Consider the following 25,234-nt stretch of genomic DNA (forward strand, 5'->3'; position numbering starts at 1 on the left):
GTTACGTACAAGATAGGTTCTGTAGGTTTGTTCTTCAGTTGAATTTGTATGTAAGTCAGAACTGTATATTATATAATTGTAGCTCCAGACAAATTTTTTCTCTGTGACAATTGGATTTTAAAAATGTTGGATTGTCATCAGAACCAGGATTAACAATAAATCTTCAATGCAGACACGTTTGATAACTGGTATAGCTGTTTAGTGTAGCCTAAGGCTAAAGTACAGTAAATTACCAATTACCAGAGGTCACTTTGTAACTAGGGGTCATCTGTAAGTCGGGTATTCTTAAGTAGGGGACTGCCTGTAATTCTTTTACATCCTTTGTACTCAAGACTATGTACAATTAATATAATGTTATCTTTTTCTTTCCTGAAAAATTAATAAAATACGTTGACAAAAAAAGAGTATTTGACTACTTATATATTGTTTGCTTTGGAGATTCAAGTAGAGTAGTAGTAGCTTCTTACACTTGTGTCAGCATTTCTTGAAGGTCTCTAACTACTGCCATATGGCTTTCAGCCAAAAAAAAGTTTATTTGTAATCCCTAGATTTGAGTAGGGACTAGCTAAACGAGACAAGCATGTGTCTTCATTGCATGTAAACTAGGGTTACTAAGGTGAATAAGGAGACTACATTTTACTTAGCCAGTCCAAAAAAAATTACCAAAAGGAAGCATGATAAACCAGGGGCACTTAATCATAGATCCAGGCTTCATGACTGTTGTAATCTTCTACCAGAATCCCTCAGTTATACAGAATCACAGGCTGTACATGAGCGAACATGTCTTACCAAAACCCCTGCTCTCTCTCTCTCTCCTCCCTCTGCATGCTTAATCCAGCAGCAACAAGAAGTGGAGCGGAGATCTGATTTGCGTTTTGTAACAGTCTGTGAAGCTACACAACCACTGAGTGGTTTGGGAAACATCCCCCAAAGCCCTTCAGGCTCATTAGCATAACTATAAAAGATTACCACAGTCACTTGTGTCTGGATCTATGAGTAAGTGTCCTTGGTTTACCATGCTTGATTTGATGGTAGATTTCCTTTCAATCTTTAAACAGTAACTTTAAAGTTATTTCAAATGATTTTTAATATTGTTTGGAGGGGTGGGGGTGGGGGGGGGGAGCAGCACCCCGGGTGCGTGATTCGCCTACTCTATACCTGGCTCTCTGCCAGTACAATTTTGTCTGAGACAGTACATCCTCTACTCTGCCATAGCCCTCGGTAGCATGCAAGACGACGGCGTCCTGACACATGTGGCGCATCGACGTTACACCGCAGGAGTAGAGGAGGAGGTTGCCACTCAAAGGAAAGTGGGATAGTGATTACAATTTTATTATTTTTATTATTGCTGTTTATAAATGTATTGCTGGGCAAGGGGGGTGATGTTAATGCTGGGGGGTTGGTGGCTGTATATAGATGTATTAATGGGGTTGGTGGTTGTATATAAATGTATTATTGGGGGGTTTGTGGCTGTACATAGATGTATTACTGGGGGGTTGGCAGCTGTATATAGATGTATTAGTAAGGGTGAGGCAGCTGTATATAGATGTATTACTGGGCGAATTGACAGCTGTATATAGATGTTATTGGTGGGGTTGGTGGCTGTATTTAGATGTATTAGTGGGAGTGAGGAGGCTGTATGTAGATGTATTACTGGGGAGGTTGGCGGCTGTATGTAGATGTATTACTGGGGGTAGGTGGCTGTATATAGATGTATTACTGGGCGTTGGCGGCTGTATATAGCTGTATTACTGGGGGGTTGGTGGCTGTATGTAAATATATTACTGATGGGATATTAGATAGTGAGCAGAAGGACGTGCATGTATGCCACATTCAGCGGGGATTTTGCACCCAGGGACCCCCAACAACCTTAATCCGCCCCTTGGGGGGGGAGGTGTTGTGAATTTTCTTTAGTTTGCTATGAAACACATTCCACGTTGCTATTGCAATTCTGTCTACACGATTCGACACAGGTCTGCTATCTCCTTGGCTTTAGTTTGCCAAGGCTGGAATGTGCATCTCTATGGGAGGGAGTAGCTTGATTTCATTTTACAAATTAAGCAGAATTTGTTATTGAAGTATATCAGAAAAATGTTCACCACATCCTCCAACACACAATATCAAAAATTATCTCAATTGACAGTTACACTTTAAATCTTTACATTTAACTTAATTTTAAGTTTAGATTTAGTTTTATGTCTTTGTGTGAGTTATACTACACGTCTACAAAAACTGAATTCAGAATTCATTAATTTTTCTTTACTGAAGCATTATGAAACAACTGACAATTACACATTATAATCACGGCTGCAAGGAGCAGTTTTACGTAAATCCTTTGGTTCTTTTGCATATTTAACCTTTTTTGACTATATTATTGAGCATAACTGATTCCCTGGATGAATTAAATAAGCATAACAAGGATCGGTTTCATGCTAGATTTTTAAGAAATGCATCCTTTTATAACACTACGATAATAATACTGTAAAGATATTTCGGTTTTAGACTTGGATTGCTTATATGGCATTAAAGTAACCAAGACAAGATTTGGTAGATTATTTTTTTAGCCATAAATAATTAATACCATATTTAGGTATAGCATAGTAAATGATTATTTTGGAAAATGTTTTATTGATATTTCCACAAGTAAATGATCTATATCAAGCATAGAAATCGCTACTTATGTTCCAACATTAAACTGTGAATATACCGAATAACTTGCAAGACAAAATTACAAATAAATGAGAAACAAAATACCGAAAAAAAGGAAAATTAAAAAAAAAAAACAAAACATTAAAATGTCTGTAGCAAAAGGTTCAATTTACTCCACAGACTCTACACAGAGACCACACCAACTGATTTGTTTCCTGTGGGACCATCATATTCGTTTGTAAAAGTATTTAAACCTGGATATCATCTAGGAGTTAATGGTAAAATCATTGAACCAGCCAATAGAACATTTAATTTTCTTTTAATATTGCCCAATATTTTTTTTACAAATTTTGTTTAATTATTTGCAAACAGACCCAGTATGCATTGCAGATGTTTTAATCACGAGTTATTCCAAAATTTTAACAATGCTAACGTAAATGGCCTTATTAATGTATTTAGTTTTAACGGCTCTGTGCAATTTAACAACCAATTTAGTTTTATTGGTTCATCGCATCTAGAAATTAATTAAAACAAGTTACGCAACTTCACAAATGGTCTTCTTTTTAAGTATTCCATGGTTTTTTGTATACAGCATACTTACATACCCTATTGTTACCATGGTTATATACTACCACAGACCCTGGATACAGGGAAATATATTGCTACATTCCCTCTGCTTTCTAACAGACTATAGTAGAGGGGGCTAATTGAAAGAATATATATGTAAATGCAAAATCGGATAAGACAGAATGGACTACGATCTAAAATCATATATAACATTAAACTAGTAAAGTGTAACTTGGGTAAAAAAACATTTTTTCCAGACTTGTTATTTCATGTAAAATACAAGTATTTAGTAAAACAAAAATATTGTGGGAGCTGACTTTGTGAACTCTATCTTAACATTCAAAGAAGAATAGAATAGAGGTCAATCTTTATGATATAAAGGAAATCTACCCTCAAAATCAAGCATAGTTAACCAGGGGCACTTACTCATAGATCCAGAAACTTTTACTTTGTTAATCTTCTTATATTTGTTATCCATGGCCTCATTCTTTCTCATATAAACCTTTAACATTTTGATTATGAGCCAGAAGGGCTCTGGGGGGCAATGCCAGAGCTCCTCCTTGATGAAGCTTCACAGGCTGTTACACTATTCAGTGGCATTTCCCCCCTCCCACTGTGTGCGGAACCCTTTTGTCAAATATGTTGTTTACTTTAAATCCTGACACTTGTAAGTAGAGTTAGGCAGTGTAAATGTGGACATGCAGTCTGTTTATCTCAGGGACTCAACTGTTTAGTTAGAATTTACTCCATCTTTTAGTTGCCTTACTTTGGAACGGAATTGACTGCTAAACTTGTGGTGCAATTGCCACACGTAAATCATACTGCTTTTTTCAGATAAATTTGAAGTCTCAATATAAACCAAGTTTATGTACATTCTGTGCCAGGTATGACTTACAACCACATTTTTGTGTTAAAGAGACTACAACATTCTACTCTGTGGCCTCCCACCTAACTCTTTAACACCCCTATTCATCCATTATTAAAGGAAACCTACCATGAGGAATCTACAATCAGAAGACGATCTGATGGTCGATAGTATGTCCCGATTAAAAGTAAAATGACAATAACGATGACAAATAGAGCTGCCATTCAAGCACTGGAAGTCGATTACATAAATTCTGTTTCAAGATGTTCCTATGTCTGCTAAAGGAATCTGCACCATCACGTTTACAATCACCATATTTTGCACAGCCGCTCTCTGTGACTCAGGGAACGTCAAAAACTCAGTTGTGAGTCAAAATGTTCACACATTTTAACCATCATATACAGGAGCCGTTGTCTGACTCATAGGCAATGAGTATAAGACAGATTATGTTTGAGGTAATATGGATAGAGATAGAGAGACATAGGGGGAGATGTGTTTTTGTGTATAATTGAAACTTTTAGAAGGTCTGTTTTGCACATTATGGGGCACATTTACTTACCTGCCCACTGGAGTTCACCTAAAGTGCATTGTCCGACGATAATGCACTGTGCCACGATTGACTAAGATCACGCGCCCGATATCCTGAATGTGCTGCTTCCCCGCTCAGGTCGACAGAGTTCACCTTCTTTTTAGTGGTACATTAAAGTGTTTGGGCTTGCGACACAATTTGAAAGTTAAATCCTGCGCTCAGTCCGAACCAGTCGAATGGTCCGACAGATGGCCCCCCTCCAATTTGTGTCGCATGAAAGCCAGTGCAGCTGAGACAAAAACCGATTGCGTGCGTCACAATCTCAGCACAGAAACCTGTTAAATACCTGTCACAGCTGTGCAATCCCCGAAAACGACAAACACTCCGACAAAAGTGTGATCCGCCACCCTTAGTAAATGAGCCCCTATATGTGATCATGTCTTTTTTTCTTGTGATGTTTCGTTTTTACTTTCCTGGCAGGTGCAACCTTTGGCTTTTTTTAGTCTTTTTGTTGCAAATGTCTCAAATCCACATGAACATCCATGTGAGGGGGTTATGTGCGGCCATGGCCTGCATATTTAAGCACTCTAGTCACACCTGAGGGAGTTGACAACATATAAGAGTGCAGTCAAATATGAGGTTCGTGATGCTTTTTTAAACGCATAACAGAAAGTCATGTGTTTTACATTGCGTTTTGTTTCTCTTCATTGTTGGAAGTGTAAACATATTTGTTAAAATTTTCCAGCCAAGCGCATGGTAACATGTAAAACGCATGTGTTTCTGCAATGCATAAAAGCAAACACCACGTATGACCACATCCTGAAATTTACTAAACCTGGAAATTAAATAAACACATGTAACTGGGCCACAAAACAAATGATTAATACAAGCTGAATTTAGAAATCTGTGAATGCAAAAAAGTGTATACATTAAAAAAAAAAGCCCAAGTGGTTCATGTGCAAAATTTTAATCATTTAAAATATGTGAACTAATTACAATTTACATGTTAAATCAGGGTCCAAGGAAGAAACTAATTTGTCATATCCTGCCAAAAGCAGTATAATGGCCCTATGTGGCAAGTATCTCAGCAGGTGTACTCAGGGCCGGCGCTATGGGTTGGCAAAGTGGGCAATTGCCCAGGGCCCCCTGAAAGTGGAGAATCTCTTCTTTCAAATGAATCTTGAATTTTGTTTCTAGGTGCCAGGGATCCAGAGATATTCAGGTTTAAAGTGAGAATATCAGGTGCCATTTTTATATAAAAAAATCACTCCAAACGGCAGATTAACAGTTAATATCTCCGTTTTCCTTACACTTAGAAACACAAATTTGGATTCATATAAAAGAGGAGACTGTCTTCTTTCATAGGAAAAAAGAAGTGATGTTCTGTGTCACAAAGCCAAAGATGCAGCCCCCCCAAGGCCCCCCCACCCCCCTCCAGATTCTTAGCCATCAGGCTGCAGGGAGAATTTGCTGCACATGGGAGCTGCTGCTCCTCACAGATAATGGAATTTCTAGTTGAAAAGCAGATATCTAGTTATTACAGTTTTGTTGATATTGTGAACTCTATTACATTTAGGAGATGTGAAGGTAAATATTTTCTTTTTGGAGAACATTTTTTTGCCATCAAAATCAAATTTTAACTATTTTGTTTTGATAAAATGTTTGAGTTTGAGTGTGAATCAAAATTGCATGAAGGCACCTATGTCTATAAACTCTTTAATGCAATTTTGAAAATGGGGCAAGTGTCTGCTCTCAGAAAATATGTGGGTTGTTGGGTTACTTTAATTTTTTTTGCTGTTATTTCAATTTTAATTTTAAACGCCAAAATTGTAAAAATTGCTCTGGTCAATAACGCAACAAAATATCCAGAAATACCTGACTGTTGAATTCCCGGTTGAAGATGCTTATCATCTCTCTCCTGTCTATATATCTATCTCCTATAATCTGTACATTTATATATCTCGCTTTTTCTCTATTTATCAATCAATCTTCTATTTCTGTTCTAGTGTATTTATCTCTCATATCCATCTACTGTATATATTATCTACTTTATAGTTCTGCATCTAGAAATCTCTATCATCTTTCATATTTATCATAATAATTAATAATTCTTTATATAGCGCACACAGATTACACAGCACTTGCCAAATCAGTCCCTGTCCCCATGGGGCTCACAATCTATTCAACCAACCAGTAATTTTTTGGAGTGTGAGAGGAAACCGGAGGACCCAGAGGAAAACCACACAAACGTACAAACTCTTTGCCAATGATGACCAGCGCTGCAAGGCTGTAGTGCTAACCACGGAACCACTGTGCTGCCTATCATCTCCCTATCATCTGTTTATCACCTTCCATATTACAGTTTGTTTTACCATACTAAAGGGAGCAACTTACTGACTTGTCATAAAATTGTTTTATTTTGGGGCCCCACTTTTAGTTTTGCCCAGGGCCCCAATTTGTCTAGAACCGGCCCTGGGTGTACTTTAATAGTGGACACAATGCTTCCTCTACACCTGCCCTGGAACAGGTGCAGATTTGCGCCTGAAAAGTCTCAAAAAAAAGATAAAAAAGTTATACATAAGGCAAATGTAGCGCAGAACATCTGAAAAACAAAGATACATAAGGCACACTGCACAAGGTGCAGACAAAGGTGTACTTGAGAAAAGACAGCAAAAGTCTCAGTTAAAAATCTGCAAAACAACAAAAAGGCTTGCAAAAAACCCAGCAAAAAAAAAAAGTTACATGTCCCCCATAGAGACAGAGAAAGACAGAAAGAGACAGGCAGGATAGACAGAAAGGGAGAGACAGAGAGAGGGATAGAGAGAGAGAGAAAGAAAGCCAAGGAGCGATAGACAGACAGACAGATAGACAGAGAGATAGACATAGCAATAGGTAGCAATAAAACATTTTTGTTAACCCATTCTATTTTGTTATAGCTAAAAGCAGCTATTTACTATCCCGGGCAATGCTGGGGGCTACAGCTAGTAAGAAATATATTTAAAAAGGGTCTCTAGGGATAAAACAGTGATATTACTCCCTTAAGCATTGCTCCCAAATGGTGTGTCCCAGATACCTCTGACACTTCATGAGGAATGAGAGAAGACCATCTATTCTTAGAACAATGATGTCATGGTGATTCCATGTGGTTCAGTTGACACCAAGGATATTCACTCCGGTGGGATTGATTGGGGAGCCGCCTTGTGACCCCTTTTCCATATAATTTAATTTATTTAATTATTCCATATAATTCCATATAATTTAATTTATAATTTTTTCTGCTCCAGGGCTTTAGTAACTACAACAAGGTATTCTGACTATCCAAAAACATAACTTTTTTTGAGTGTATCTATTGCTTTTCTGGTAGTAGGTGAGATCTGTAAATGGATGTTTGCCAGCCATAAAGAGAGCAGATGCAAAAGTTAGCAATAGATAAGAAAGGAGGCGATGCTGCCATCTTGGATCCTATTAGATGGTGCAATTTGTTTACATGGCCACCATGAACATGGGGAGGCTTGGAGTGGGATAACTTTGTGTAGGGCATTTGTCAAAATGACTTGAAAAACAGCCAAACTCTTTGAAAAAGAATGGATTTTCTTTATTTGAAACTTGTTACAGTATTTGGCAGCAGCCTCTTTTTTAATGATTATGTTCAGCGAGACTGTTGGCACTGCTCATATGCTTCCATATTTTGCATTAATTAAATTGAAGTCTACTTACTTTCTTCACTAAAAACATAACAGATGTCCTTTCCAGCTCTGTTATTCACACTTTGAATACTAATCCCTACACATTGTAAAAGCTCACATCTTGTGTCCGCATAGAATACTTGTAAACTACTTCCCTGGATATTTCACATAAACTTTTATGGCCTTAGGTCACCTATGTAATAACCGACTCGCTAATATACTGTATATCCAGTTAATCCAATAAGAGGTAATATAATGTGCACAAGCATTAGATTTCATTGGGGGCCGAATTGCTTTTCAAAGTGCACAAGTGTTCATGAGCTAAATATATTCTCTGCCCACATTTACATCAGTTGTACACCGATCATAACCCTTATTTACTGTACCTCCTTCACACCCGAATGTCAGAATCACACACATAAACTTTTAATGCTTAGTTTAGCCCAGAGAGTCTTTCAGAGGAATGGATCTACATTCCAGTCATGTTGCTGAACATTAATGGACCAATGGCATCAGTCCCAAGTGCAGGAATGTTAGCCCAATGTACTGGCTAATGCGGGCCTGACAATCCTGCGGCTGCTTACATTTTCTCTCTTTGTGACAACATGTAGCTAAATGCAGGCTATGGTTTCCATGTGAATAATGAACACATTTAGTGAACTCTATGAGACCCTGCTATGATATTGTATGAGTATTTAACGTAGCGTTCAGATTTATAATTATTCTGGATCATTCACTTGAAGATGAAAGGGGACAGTAAACTATAATGCAATTATGATTGTTTGATGCTAGAATGAAAAGTTCTAGCTACTTGTATTAAAAAAAAAAAAAAGAAACAGGAAATCGTTCTTACTAGAGATGAGCGAACATGCTCGTCCGAGCTTGATGCTCGGTCGAGCATTAGGGTACTCGAAACTGCTCGTTGCTCGGACGAATACTTCGCCCGCTCGAGAAAATGGCAGCTCCCGCCGTTTTGCTTTTTGGCGGCCAGAAACAGAGCCAATCACAAGCCAGGAGACTCTGCACTCCACCCAGCATGACGTGGTACCCTTACACGTCGATAGCAGTGGTTGGCTGGCCAGATCAGGTGACCCTGGGATAGACTAGCCGCTGCCCGCGCTGCTCGGATCATTCTGTGTCTGGATGCCGCTAGGGAGAGAGCTGCTGCTGGTCAGGGAAAGCGTTAGGGTGTTCTATTAGCTTACTGTTAGGCAGGAGTGATTCTCAAAGAACCCAACAGCCCTTCTTAGGGCTACAATAACGTTCTACTTTTTTTATTTTAATTTGCATCTAGTACCATTTTGTGAGGAATTAGCAGGGGGACTTGCTACCGTTGTGTTTAGCTCTTAGTGGCACACATATCCATAGCAAAGACCGAAGTGGGAAAATTTAGTAGGGGTTGGATTTCAATTAGGCACTAACTCAGTGTCATCTCATCTGGCATAGTAGTGTGCTTTGATACTTGGCTAGAAAATAGCCATAGGAGAATACAAAGAGCTTACTTACGCCTACAGTAGCGTTCTATATATTTGATTTCTGGTTGATCTGCTGGTGGCTGTACTTTCTGCAGTGCATGTACTAGCCAATTCTGAGCAATTTGTAGTGAGACTTGCGACCGCTGTGTTCTGCGCTTAGTGACGCACATATCCATAGCAAAGACCGAAGTGGGAAAATTTAGTAGGGGTTGGATTTCAATTAGGCACTAACTCAGTGTCATCTCATCTGGCATAGTAGTGTGCTTTGATACTTGGCTAGAAAATAGCCATAGGAGAATACAAAGAGCTTACTTACGCCTACAGTAGCGTTCTATATATTTGATTTCTGGTTGATCTGCTGGTGGCTGTACTTTCTGCAGTGCATGTACTAGCCAATTCTGAGCAATTTGTAGTGAGACTTGCGACCGCTGTGTTCTGCGCTTAGTGACGCACATATCCATAGCAAAGACCGAAGTGGGAAAATTTAGTAGGGGTTGGATTTCAATTAGGCACTAACTCAGTGTCATCTCATCTGGCATAGTAGTGTGCTTTGATACTTGGCTAGAAAATAGCCATAGGAGAATACAAAGAGCTTACTTACGCCTACAGTAGCGTTCTATATATTTGATTTCTGGTTGATCTGCTGGTGGCTGTACTTTCTGCAGTGCATGTACTAGCCAATTCTGAGCAATTTGTAGTGAGACTTGCGACCGCTGTGTTCTGCGCTTAGTGACGCACATATCCATAGCAAAGACCGAAGTGGGAAAATTTAGTAGGGGTTGGATTTCAATTAGGCACTAACTCAGTGTCATCTCATCTGGCATAGTAGTGTGCTTTGATACTTGGCTAGAAAATAGCCATAGGAGAATACAAAGAGCTTACTTACGCCTACAGTAGCGTTCTATATATTTGATTTCTGGTTGATCTGCTGGTGGCTGTACTTTCTGCAGTGCATGTACTAGCCAATTCTGAGCAATTTGTAGTGAGACTTGCGACTGCTGTGTTCTGCGCTTAGTGACGCACATATCCATAGCAAAGACCGAAGTGGGAAAATTTAGTAGGGGTTGGATTTCAATTAGGCACTAACTCAGTGTCATCTCATCTGGTATAGTAGTGTGCTTTGATACTTGGCTAGAAAATAGCCATAGCAATAGGATAGCATTGTTTGGTTTTAAAAACTCAAAAAAAAACAAAAAACACAAAAAAAAACAAAAAACACAAAAAAAAACAAAAAACACAAAAAAAACCCCAAAAAAAGTTAAAAAAAAAAAAAGTTATAACTCTCATTTTAAAAATGTTTAACCCGAGGGCTAGGGGTAGAAGACGAGGGCGGGGACGTGGGCGTCCAACTACTGCAGGGGTCAGAGGCCGTGGTCCTGGGCGGGGTGAGACACCACCTGCTGATGAGGGAGCAGGGGAACGCCGCAGAGCTACACTCCCTAGGTTCATGTCTGAAGTTACTGGGACTCGTGGTAGAGCACTGTTGAGGCCAGAACAGTGCGAACAGGTGATGTCGTGGATTGCTGACAATGCTTCGAGCAATTTGTCCACCACCAGTCAGTCTTCCACGCAGTCCACCCATGTCACCGAAATCGCCACTCCTCCAGCTCCTGCACCTCAGCCTCCTCCCCCCCAGTCTGCCCCCTCCCAGGAAAATTTGGCATTTGAACCGGCATACTCTGAGGAACTGTTTTCTGGACCCTTCCCACAGTCACAAACCACTTGTCCGGTTGCTGCTGAGCAATTTTCCGATGCCCAGGTTTTCCACCAGTCACAGTCTGTGGGTGATGATGACCTTCTTGACGTAGTGGAAGTGTGTAAAGAGGTGTCCGACGATGAGGAGACACGGTTGTCAGACAGTGGGGAAGTTGTTGTCAGGGCAGGAAGTCCGAGGGGGGAGCAGACTGAGGGCTCGGAGGATGATGAGGTGACAGACCCAAGCTGGGTTGAGAGGCCGGGTGAACACAGTGCTTCTGAGACGGAGGAGAGTCCTCGACCAGAACAGGTTGGAAGAGGCAGTGGTGGGGCCAGACGGAGAGGCAGGGCCAGAGCTGGTGCATCAGCGCCAAATGTGTCAACTAGTGAAGCTCCCGTGGCGAGGGCTCTTGCGGCGAGGGCTAGATCTTCAGAAGTCTGGAGGTTCTTTAAGGAAACACCGGATGACCGACGGACTGTGGTGTGCAACATTTGCCAAACCAGGCTCAGCAGGGGTTCCACCACTACTAGCTTAACTACCACCAGTATGCGCAGGCATATGAATGCTAAACACCCCACTCAGTGGCAACAAGCCCGTTCACCTCCGGCCGTGCACACCACTGCTCCTTCCCCTGTGTCAGCTGCTAGTCAGCCCCCTGCCCAGGACCCTGCCACAAAAACCCCATCGTCGCCTCCACGATCCTCCACAGCATCCACCAGCGTTCAGCTCTAAATACCCCAGACGCTGGAGCGGAAACGCAAATATAGTGCAACCCACCCGCACGCCCAAGCCCTTAATGTGCACATCTCCAGATTGCTTAGCCTGGAGATGCTGCCCTATAGGCTAGTAGAGACCGAGGCCTTTCGCAACCTCATGGCGGCGGCCGCCCCTCGGTATTCGGTCCCCAGCCGCCACTACTTTTCCCGATGTGCCGTCCCAGCCCTGCACCAGCACGTGTCAGACAACATCATCCGTGCCCTGACCAACGCCGTTTCTGACAAGGTCCACCTGACCACGGACACGTGGACGAGTGCTGCCGGGCAGGGCCACTATATATCGCTGACGGCACATTGGGTTAACTTGGTGGAGGCTGGGACCGAGTCTGACCCTGGGGCTGCTCATATACTGCCGACGCCGAGGATTGCGGGGCCTACCTCGGTCCAGGTGTTTCAGGCCTACTATGCCTCCTCCTCCTCCCACCCCTCCTCCACCTCCTCCTCCGAACTACCATCCGTGGGCACGGCGCCATCAGTCGGTAGCTCTAGGCACAGCAGCAGTGCCGTCGCTAAGCGACAGCAGGCGGTGCTCAAACTGCTGAGCCTAGGCGACAAAAGGCACACCGCCCAAGAGCTATTACAGGGCATCACGGCGCAGACTGATCTGTGGCTGGCACCGCTGAACCATTCAAGCCGGGAATGGTTGTGTGTGACAACGGCCGTAACCTGGTGGCGGCTCTGCAACTCGGCAGACTGACACATGTGCCATGCCTGGCCCACGTGTTAAATCTGATAGTTCAGCGTTTCCTCAAGACATACCCCAATCTGTCTGATTTGCTCACGAAGGTGCACCGCATCTGTGCGCATTTCAGGAAGTCCAGCCCAGATGCTGCCACTCTCAGGGCAGCGCAGCGCCGCCTCCAACTGCCCGCTCACCGACTGTTGTGCGACGTGCCCACGAGGTGGAATTCAACACTGACCATGTTATCCAGAGTTTACCAGCAGCGCAGAGCGATTGTAGACTGCCAGATGTCAACTTCCACCAGAACTGGTAGTCAGGTCAGTCAGCTTCCTCAAGTCTACAATGAGGAGTGGACGTGGATGTCTGATATCTGTCAGGTGCTGAGTAACTTTGAGGAGTCAACACAGATGGTCAGTGGCGATGCTGCCATCATCAGCCTCACCATCCCGCTGCTTGGCCTGTTGAAAAACTCTCTGGTCAGCATGAAGTCGGAAGCTTTGCGCTCGTCACAAGAGACAGGGGAAGAATATTCCCTTGTTGATAGCCAAAGCACCCTCAGGTCTGTTTCTCAGCGCATATCGGAGGAGGTGGAGGTGGAGGAGGATGAGGAGGAAGCGGAGGAGAATGTTGGCGAGACACAAGAGGGGACCATTGTTGAGTCCTTCACTGTTCAGCGTGTATGGGCAGAAGAAGAGGAGTTGGAGGAGTTGGAGGAGGAGGAAATGGACAGTCAGGCCAGTGAGGGGAGTGAATTCTTACGCGTTGGTACTCTGGCGCATATGGCAGATTTCATGCTAGGCTGCCTATCCCGTGACCCTCGCGTTCAAAGAATTTATTCCAGCACCGATTACTGGGTGTTCACTCTCCTGGACCCACGGTACAAGCAAAATCTTCCCACTCTCATCCCTGCAGAGGAAAGGAGTGTGAGAATGCATGAATACCAGCAGGCCCTGGTGCACAAGCTGAAACAGTATTTCCCTTCTGACAGCGCTAGCGGCAGAGTGCGTAGTTCTGCGGGACAAGTAGCGAGGGAGAGTAGGCGAGCAGGCAGCTTGTCCAGCACTGGCAAGGGTACGCTTTACAAGGCTTTTGCCAGCTTTATGTCACCCCAGCAAGACACTGTCACCTGTCCCCAGTCTCGGCAGAGTAGGGCTGATCTTTACAGAAAGATGGTGAGGGAGTACGTAGCTGACCATACCATCGTCCTAAATGATCACACAGCTCCCTACAACTACTGGGTTTCAAAGCTGGACATGTGGCACGAACTGGCGCTGTACGCCTTGGAGGTTCTTGCCTGCCCTGCCGCTAGCGTCTTGTCCGAGCGGGTTTTCAGTGCAGCTGGTGGCATCATCACCGATAAGCGTACACGCCTGTCGACTGACAGCGCTGACAGGCTGACGCTTATTAAAATGAATAAAGGCTGGATTTCTCAGAATTTCCAATCTCCACCAGGTGAAGGAAGCTCAACCTGAATAATTGATCCACTCCTCCTCCTCCTCATTTTCCTCCTTCTCCTCCTCTTTGTACAGTAAAGCAGAGGAAAATGGCTATTTTTTGACAGGGCCCACTGGCTCTTGCTATAGTACTTCATGCATTTAATTTTTCTGGAGGGCCACCTACCCGGTCCTCTGTTTGAAACAATTTTTGTGAGTGCCACATACAGGCACTCAATCTATTCCATTTTTCTGGAGGGCCACCTACCCGGTCCTCTGTTTTAAAAAATTTTTGGGACTGCCACATACAGGCACTCAATCTATTCCATTTTACTGGAGGGCCACCTACCTGCTCCTCTGGTTTGAAAAATGTTTGGGACTGCCACATACAGGCACTCAATCTATTCCATTTTACTGGAGGGCCACCTACCTGCTCCTCTGGTTTGAAAAATGTTTGGGACTGCCACATACAGGCACTCAATCTATTCCATTTTACTGGAGGGCCACCTACCTGCTCCTCTGGTTTGAAAAATGTTTGGGACTGCCACATACAGGCACTATCCAAATTAAATTGTCTCCATAGCAGCCTCCACACGTTGTCTCCATTGCTACCTCCAAAAGTCGTCCATATAGCTGCCTCCATACATCGTCCCTTTATCAAACGAGGTGTGTCAGGCAGAAATTTGGGTTGTTTTCATGGATTCCACATCAAAGTTGTTAACTTTGTCGCCACCCTGCTGTGTAATCCACAAAATATACTTGCAAACTTTTACCATTTAGGGATATTATTTCAGCGCTTCTTGCGCATCTGTTTACATTCCCCTCACCCGCCATATCCTAAACTTATAAGAACGCTACTACACTTGATCTTATACAAAAGGTTCTTAGAAGTGCTGTTTGGGGAGTAGCCTAGAGACAGGGGCTTGGATTGGCGAAAGCTCGCCTGGCTGCAGAGCGCCAGCTCCATCCCAAGATCCAACTAACATAGTTGCAGCACCTTTAATCTACTACTAGTTCACTGCCTCCATAATAATAATAATAATAATCTTTATTTATATAGCGTCATCATATTCTGTAGCGCTTTACAAATCATAGGAAACAAATACAAATGTAATGTAACAGAGCACAACATTTGTATGGAACAACAGGAGTGAGGTCCCTGCTCGCCAGAGCTTACGGTTTATGAAGATGATGGGGTAACACGAGGTAAAAGAATATTTAATGGTCAAGCCATTCTTCTTAGGGAATAGAAAAAAATATAATAAATGGAATTGCTGTCGCTTGAACCACTCAGCCGTCATCTTATATACCAGGTCCAGGGTGAATGGGACTGCAGAGAAGTCTGGTGCCTGTTGGTTGCTGGATAACAGATGGGAGGACGACACAGGACGGGTTAGTAGAAGAGTTAAAACTTCATGCAGTTAATGAGTGTTATAGGCTTGCCTAAAGAAATGGGTTTTAAGAGCACGTTTGAAACTTTGGAGGTTAGGTATTAGTCTGATAGTCCGGGGCAGAGCATTCCATAGAATTGGTGCAGCTCTAGAGAAGTCTTGGAGACGCGAGTGGGAGGTCCGCACTAGGGTAGAGGTTAATCTAAGATCACTGGCGGATCTAAGAGCACGGGTTGGGCGATAGACTGAGATAAGAGAGGAGAGGTAGGGGGGTGCAGCATTATACAGAGCTTTATGGATGAGGGTTATTATTTTAAACTGTATTCGAAAGGAGACTGGCAGCCAGTGCAGCTACTGGCATGAACTGTAAGCATACATGGTCCCCTTATCAAACGAGCTGTGTCAGGCAGAATTTTGGGTTGTTTTCATGGCTTCCATGTTAACTTTGTCGCCACCCTGCTGTGTAATCCACAAAATATACTGGCAAACTTTTATCATGTACCGATATTATTTGAGCGCTTCTTGCTCACCTCCTTTGGTTCCTCTCTGACACCCATTGGTTTGAAGCCTGAGTCCAATTAGGGTATGTCGCCATGCCACTCTCTAGCCTGCTGCCGCTGCCTCTGCATGCCGTCCCCTATAGTGTCAGGGTCAATTATTGGATGTTTTAGATGCTATCTAGCTTCATTCTGTCACTCTGTCATGGCCATGCTGTTGCCCATAATTTTGGCATAATGGTGCGATTAGGCAGCCTCAGAGGCATCCATGCATGCTGCCCCTGCTGTTTCCTGTCCATTTCCGTGGTGTTTCCATCCTTTTCTGAGGTTCCCAGGTGTTTGGCCAAGCTTCCCTGTGCAGAGCCTTGGTCCCCTTGAAAAATGCTCGAGTCTCCCATTGACTTCAATGGGGTTCGTTATTCGAGACGAGCACTCGAGCATCGGGAAAAGTTCGTCTCGAATAACGAGTACCCGAGCATTTTTGTGTTCGCTCATCTCTAGTTCTTACTCATCTACTCATCTCGTCTCTACTCTATGAAACACTGAATCTACAGCGTAAAAACAGCCAACATTTAATGCAGAATTCTAATCTACCTCCACCTTGACACCCAGGTTATTTTTCAGAGAGCCCACACTTTCAGTTTTTTATTTTATCATTATTTATATATTTGAAAAATAATTTGTGATTGAGATTTGGAATTACTCTTACTTTCCTTAGCAAAATTTTTACGAGATGAATATCAAAAGATAGGTTCCAGTCCTCCAAGTACAGAGAAGCTAATGTTTTTATTTACCATATATACTCGAGTATAAGCCTAGTTTTTCAGCACAAAAAAATGTGCTGAAAACCCAAACTCGGCTTATACCCAAACTCACCTTTCTGGCTTCCCCTGCTGCTGGCTATATACTGGAGCATGGGGCTGGCTATATAGTGCGGCAGGGGGCTGGCTATATACAGGGGGGCAGGTGCTGGCTATATACTTTGAGGCAGGGTCTGGCAGGCTATATACTGGGGAGGCTGTGACCAATGCATTTCCCACCCTCGGCTTATATTTGAGTAAATAGGTTTTCCCAGGATTGTGTGGTAAAATTAGGGGCCTCGGCTTATACTTAGGTTGGCTTATACTCAAGTATATACGATAGTTAAAAGGAAAAAAATTAAATTAAGTAGATGGTTTAACATTTTTATCTATTGCTTGGTGCCTGCTATCTTTTTATATTCAGAAATAAAAATGTGTATGACTGTGTATACAAGAATACCATACTTATTAGTAATGTAGGATAACATAAAATTTGTACATATGTTTAATACCAAACTAACAAATAACTTAGCACAAGTTACATTGCCTGGCACGTAGGAAAGAAGTAAATAATCATCACCCACAGGACATCACTGATCTCTCACACTGCTCTGGTATGTGTGAGAGAATAGACCCATAGGAAACAGTGGGTCCGTTTGCCATCTGCAAAAAAAGGATAGCACCCAGACATCAAAAATGAGTGATTACATGAGCCCTAAATTATACTCTTTAGTATAGTATTTTATATCAACATTCCCAGGACAGCCTTTACAATGGATTTACTACACTGTCATAAAGCACTAAAGCTTCTCCTGGCAAATCACTGGTTGACCATTACTGATCGCATGTGTTTCAAAGGAAATGCAAATTCGATCAGACTGAGCCCACCCCCAGACGTTTGAATTGCAATTTTAAACACAATGTAAATGCCCCATGTGACCGCACCCTAAACATTCAGATTACTTTTTTTCTTTCTTGAAAGTATTGTATCAGTATCGAGTATCGCAATACTTTTCTTGGTATCGTATTGCACTCAAAATTCTGGCATCAGTGCAACCCTACACAGTGCTATTAATTTCAACCTCTATATCATTACTAATTAAATTAAATAGTAGTGGGCCAAGCACAGAAAACTTGGGTACACCACTTATAACTATATAAATAAAGGAATTATTATTACTCTGACAACCTCTATCCTTAGTAAACCCATGCTGGTTGTCACCTATTATACTATTTGATGTCACATACTCCAGTATATAGTCTTTTAGTAACCCTTCCGATTTTTTCCCCACAATGGAAGTTAAGCTTACAGGCCTGTAATTGCCTAGTGAAGTTCTAGAGCCTTTTTAAATATTGGCACCAAGTTTGCTTTGTGCCAGTCACTTGGCACTATAGAAGTCATTAGGGAAAGGCAAGGCAATAACAGAACTGAGTTCTTTAAGTTCATCTGCTCCAGGAGCCTTGTATACATTGGTTTCATTGAGCTTAAATTGGATCATGTCTACATCCAGTCCAGTTGACCCATGAGATGTATATTTTTTGAATGCCCTCTTTTTATCATTAATTGCCCTTCTAACTGAAGCTGTAAGCCACGCGGGTTGTAATCTAGCCTGTCTATACTTGTTGTCTATAGGAATAAATTTAGAAGTAAATGACCCAGTACAGATTTGAATATCTCCCATTTAACATCAGTATCATCCTGTGACAGTATCTGATCCCACTCTATAAGCTGTAGTGCACATGGGAATTTCTGGAAATTAGCCTTCTTAAAATTCAATGTTTTTGATTTTCTCGCATGTTTTTTCGCAGTTTAAGAGGAAAATATTTATGTTATGATCACTGTTCCCCAGAAAGGGATTCCTGGACTGATTCCGCATTGTTCGAAATTACCAATTCACCTCTTGTGGGATCTTCTACAAGCTGTACCTTAAAACTATCCTGCGTAAAGTTTATAAACTGTCTCCCTTTTACAGTTGGAGAACCCTAACCCCAATTAATATATGGAAAGTTAAAGTCTCCCATAATCACTACTGTACTTCCTGTGCAGCCCGCTCCATCTGTTTATATAAGTGACCCTCTTTTTCCTCAGAGACATTGATGGGGGGGGGGGGAGTCTATAAATTACACCAAAAATAATTTTCTCCAAGCTCTCCTGACTTTGAATTTCAACCCACAAAGCTTCAGCCCCCTCACACTCTTCATTGACTCTTATTCACAATTGCTTTTAAGTCTCTTCTGACATACAGACATACACCACCTCATCTCCTATTTGTCCTGTCTTTCTGAAAGTGTGTAATATTGAATATTAACACCTAAATTATGTGATACATCTAGCAATGTCCCCAGAGGAATCCAAAGAAATGACAAAACAACAACTGCAATCGAGGAATGACAAGACTGATAAAAAGTAAGAGTCGAGGAGGAGGAGAAAAACCCGGCGTGGCGGGAGGCGATGTGGAAAACAGTCTGAAAACATGGAGTGGCAAACCATTGAGTGTCTCAAGAGAAAAAATGAATACCCCACAAGCTACCCTAACGGTAAATATATCTTTATATTCATTGTCTCAGTCACAATCAGAATTACTAATGTCAAATGTTAGACATTTGTTTTGTCCAATTTGAGGCTGAAAAATTTGAGGCTGAATTGGCCCTATTCTTGAGAACTATTAAATTGAAAATTTGGTTTGCTCAACAACAAAATTTGTGTGATCCTGTATCTATAGCTTCATGTAATGTTGAGTTGTGTATTTGGGATTGTGTAAGAAAAGAGAGTTTATGCATTTGTTAATTCCTGTGCAATTGAGACTTTCATTGCTTTCGTAAATTTAAGGCACCAGGGGTAGTGGACCCACTGGACCACCCCGGATGATGACGTAAGCCAAAACCTGGGTGCAGAGTCTAAGTTTTTCCCAGTTTTCACCAGAGCCCGCTGTAAAGTGGCTTTGATTTGCTGCAGCGTTGTACCAACAGGTCGCTCCATTGGCGCAACTTTGTCCGTGGTTGGGCCCAGTGGCGTAACTACCGCCGTAGCAGCCGTAGCGGTTGATACGGGGCCCGTGAGGTTCAGGGGCCCGGGGATGCACGCTCCCTGCAGTGCTTTGCCACGGCCTGGGGTAAGTGGTCCGGGGCTGCAGTGCCGGATCGTGCCCCCGGGCCCCTCCCTCTCTGTGCATCTACACGTCTCCTGAGCCCGGCCGCCCACCCATCCACCTCTTTCCGGGATCCCTGCCTGCTCATATCCTTGACCCGGTCCCCAGCCACCTCTCTGACCCGCCCCCCTCATCTCCCTGACCTGCCCGCTCATCAGCCTGCAGGGCGGCACAGTTGATTCTCTGCCCCCCCCTTCCCCCGCTCGCCCCCCCCCCCCGCTCGCGCCCCCCCTTCCCCCGCTCGCCCCCCCCCCCCGCCGTCTGAATGCATCTGGACACCCACCTGAACACCTGCCTGAACACCCATACAGCTCCCAAACTTCCTAAAAGGTAAGTATATACAGATGTATTTATCTGTATGTATATATGTATTTATCTGTATGTATATATGTATTTATATGCATATACTGTGTACATATGTATATACAGTGTATGTGTATATACAGTGTATATACAGTGTATATGTGTATATACTGTGTATATGTGTATATATTGTGTATATACTGTGTATATGTGTGTATATATTGTATATATACTGTGTATATGTGTGTATATACTGTGTATATGTGTATATATTGTATATATACTGTGTATATGTGTATATATTGTATATATACTGTGTATATGTGTATATATTGTATATATACTGTGTATATGTGTGTATATACTGTGTATTTGTATATATACTGTGTATTTGTATATATACTGTGTATATGTGTGTATATACTGTGTATATGTGTATATATTGTATATATACTGTGTATATGTGTGTATATTGTATATATACTGTGTATATGTGTGTATATTGTATATATACTGTGTATATGTGTATATATTATATATATACTGTGTATATGTGTATATATTGTATATATACTGTGTATATGTGTGTATATGTGTATATATTGCATATATACTGTGAATATGTGTGTATATAATGTGTATATGTGTATATATACTGTGTATATGTGTGTATATGTGTATATATACTGTGTATATGTGTGTATATGTGTGTATATGTGTGTATATGTGTGTATATACTGTGTATATGTGTGTATATGTGTGTATATGTGTATATATACTGTGTATATGTGTGTATATGTGTATATATACTGTGTATATGTGTGTATATGTGTGTATATACTGTGTATATGTGTGTATATGTGTGTATATGTGTATATATACTGTGTATATGTGTGTATATATACTGTGTATATGTGTGTATATGTGTATATATACTGTGTATATGTGTGTATATGTGTATATATACTGTGTATATGTGTGTATATGTGTATATATTGTATATATAGTGTGTATATGTGTGTATATACTGTGTATATGTGTATATATTGTACATATACTGTGTATACATAAATATATATATATATATACTGTTTATGCATATTTCGTATATATATATAAGTAAATCCTATGTATATGTGTATATATGCATCTACTATGTATACATGTATATACTGTGTATAAATGCATTGAAGCAAATACTGTATTTTTACATGCATGTTTTTATATTAGCATATATATACATATATGATGTGTGTTTTTGTATGTATGCTGTATATACTGAATGTATGTGTATATTCTGTATGTATATTCAGCATGTGTGTATATGGTGTTTTTATCCTGCATGTATGTGTATATATGGTCAGTGTATACTGTATTTGTGTATATATGTATATATATATTTATATATATATATGTGTGTGTGTGTATTGTAAATGTATTATATGTATATAATGTGTATACTGTATGAGTTTGTATATACTCTGTGTATTAGTGTATAAATGTATAGGAGTGCATAAATGTGTGTATAAGTGAATGCTTGTATGTATAAGGGTGTGAGTATACGAGAGTAGAACTTTATGTGTGTATATAAAGGTGTGTATATATCAGTGTGTAATTGTATAAACATGTCTGTATAGGGGTACCTTCCCAAGAACATATGGGGGACGTATATCTGGCCGCAGATTTGCTGCCGGATATACTTCCCCCATAAGTTTCTATACGCCTGGGCTCGGTACGGTGAGCACAACGAGTACTCACTGTTTTGAGCAAAAGAGATAGAGCGTGCTCAATCTATGGCCGTAAGAACGACCATGCGGCTCTATTCTCTATGGAGAGGGGAGGGGTGAGCTGCACTCACCTCTCCTCCTCTCCAGCGCGCCCGACGTGTGCCTGCCATATATATATATTTTAAGGGGAAGGGGGGCCCCATGCAGAAATCTGCTATGGGGCCCAGCCTCTCCTAGTTACGCCCCTGGTTGGGCCAAGGCATAGTGCAGAGTTGTAATGCAAAAGCGTGGTTGGGGACAGGCAGGAGATCGAGACAGGCAGCACAGGATCAGAGTCGGGGATGCAGCTGTAGGTCAGGACAGGCAGCACAGGAGTGAAGCCAGAAACGGGAGTTCACAACGGGAAATAATCACAAAGGGCATAGAACACAGCTTTCTCTCAGGCATAGGAGCACAAAGATCTAGCAGGGGACACATAAAGGGGCAGGATATTTAACAGAATTGGCAGCCGGCCAGCACCAATTAGCAACGCACTGGCCCTTTAAATTTTACAGAGGCGGTGCGTGCGCACCCTAGGAGATGGGGACATGCCCGCCAAGCCGCAGGAGATGCTGCTGGAACACGGAGAGGTAAGTGAGGCAGAGAGGCAGACGGAGGCACATGGGTCCTTCACATTTCTATAGGATGTTAAGAGTGAGGAGGAATGCCAAATGCTTTACCAGTATAAACTTTAAGATTATGCAGACTGGAACTAAAGGATGTGATTTTTTATTTTGCTAAAACTGCCTAGATTCAGAAAGAATTACAGCAGTGATGTCAATCATTATATAGAAACATGTTCTTATAATAATGCTGTCTAGACTAGCAGGTGATGAGATGTTGTAAAATCCCATCTGGCAAACAGGCTGCTGGTCCTCTGCCTTTAAGGCGCTGGATTCAGAAGCCAGTTTAAATAAATAAAATGAGAATACATTATGTGGAGAAATTATAGAGAAAAGAAAAGGACACCATTGTAAGCCTAGAAGAAATGTAGACTTTATAGCAGTATATTACCTGGCCTCGAACATATTTTTCTTATTATATGCTAATTTGGACACTTTTTATAATATGACCATACAATGTTAAGAGCTCTGTCTTTGGATTGACCCTATTAATATGTAATCGGCCTGCCTCAGTTTGTATCAGATCCTGTAATAGAGACTCCAAAAATATGCAATGTTCTTCAGATTTAGGCCGGAATATACCGCAGAATTCTGGAAACCAGTAGATCATGAGAAAAGGTAATATAATGCTATGTATTAAAGGTCCAAAAAGATTTCAGCATGCTGAATTAATATTTCTTTGGGTTTCTGTTGGGTTTTGCAAATCCAGGATTAGAAAAAGGTCTGTTTTCTTTTAACACTGTGCTACTTTAAAAAAAAAAAAAAAAAATTTTTTAAAGAAAATAACAGGATACCAGGCATCACGAAATGCACATGGAGCATGTCCACACATGCAGTACATAACCCCCTTAGGTTACATCTTCAAGATTTATAAAAGGCAAACATTAAAAATTAGGTAGTCTGTAGGAGTACTTAAAGTCAACACAAAGTTATTTTTCTAAACTAAACTGTCCTTCTCAGCCCAGTTTAAGGTGCACACACAATGTCAGTTGTTGCCATATAACTTCTCGGACATACTAACGGACATACTATACACATAAAAAAATAAAGAGATACAAAATGATGACATTAAGCTGATCACCTTAAGTGTACTTCTGGTAATATTGACTGGTGATCCAGCTATTCTATTGGGCTGAGAATTAAGGGAAGCTCTTTCATATGTGCAATTTGTATTAACTTGTGCCAAAACCTCATTTCGGTGAGGTGCCTGAGTGATGACTAATTAAGTGGCCATCAATAGGTGAGTGACTTTGGTTCTAAATTTATTTGGAATGGTGGTTACCTCTAGCAGGTATAGAATGATAGCTGCTTTCAATGCAAATTGCTCTCCTATAAGCTTTGAGATAATACAGTTAGTTGCTTGTCAAAGTGGGTTTAAGTGGTTGTCCGACTGTTTATAAAATTCTTTAGTGGAAATAAAGGCTGTGCACAACGTGCAATTTGGAGTTTATTGTAATAGTGTTCAATGACGTTTCGGCCCTCTGGACCTTTATCAAACACGACAGGAAAAAGGTAATGGACACGGTTTGTATTGTGCTATAACACGCTCTCAATGTGTATAAACTCCAAATTGTCAACAAATATGACAACATGTGTTGTTCACAGCCTTTATTTTCACACAAGTATGAGGGGTTGGATCCTGGAACTGTTGCACACTCTATCAAGAAATGCTAACCATTTACCAACTATATTGGGGACTGGCTGGGGACAGATTTTTTAAAAATGAAGCTGTACGCACCTCCTCCGTCACACCCGGTATCCCGCACTGCCTTAACGCCGCGCCCCTGAACTCAGCACAGCTTCCGGATGGCTGAGGTGGCCAGCCATGACCACCCTTCCCTATATCTCTGCGCCTGATACAGCACTGGAAATAGGGACGGGTGGGCATGACCGGTCACCTCGGTCATCCAGAAGCTGAACTCACACAGCTTCTGTGCCGCTGTAAACAAACAGGGGCAAGGCCTTGCGAGACAACGGCGCGGGGTATATGGAGTGACAGAGGTGAAAACAGTTTTGTTTTTTCAAAACTCCCCCAGGCAGCCAGACAGCCGGACGACCCCTTTAATCACTGAAAATAACGATAATAGCAAGGTTCCTTTATTGCAGTAAATGCGCCACCATCAAGGAGCTGAATTGGGGTAAAGAAGGTGCAGTCTTAATGGGGTAAAATACCATCTCAGTCTGGACGCAATTATTTCCTAGTTGAGAAATACATCTTAACAATATATGAGTCAAAACAGCGTTTTTCGACTGCTTTTCTGAATAGCATTACTCTAAATCCTCTTTTATTAACTGTTACATATCCCCAAGCATAGGAATGGGTGATTTATTGTCTCAGCTTGTAATC

The 25,234-nt window shown here is 41.7% G+C and overlaps 1 long non-coding RNA gene across 1 annotated transcript in view; it reads left to right on the forward strand.

Annotated features, from left to right (window-relative positions):
• LOC140076537 (uncharacterized) overlaps window positions 1-25,234 on the forward strand; it is a 58,608-nt gene that overhangs the window by 27,590 nt on the left and 5,784 nt on the right. Inside the window, exon 2 of the long non-coding RNA XR_011849613.1 lies at window positions 19,381-19,584. This is a non-coding gene — a long non-coding RNA (uncharacterized lncRNA). The remainder of the gene's footprint in view (window positions 1-19,380; window positions 19,585-25,234) is intronic.

This window comes from Engystomops pustulosus, chromosome 9 (assembly GCF_040894005.1).
Source record: "Engystomops pustulosus chromosome 9, aEngPut4.maternal, whole genome shotgun sequence".
In the NCBI taxonomy this organism is placed as follows: Eukaryota; Metazoa; Chordata; class Amphibia; order Anura; family Leptodactylidae; genus Engystomops; species Engystomops pustulosus.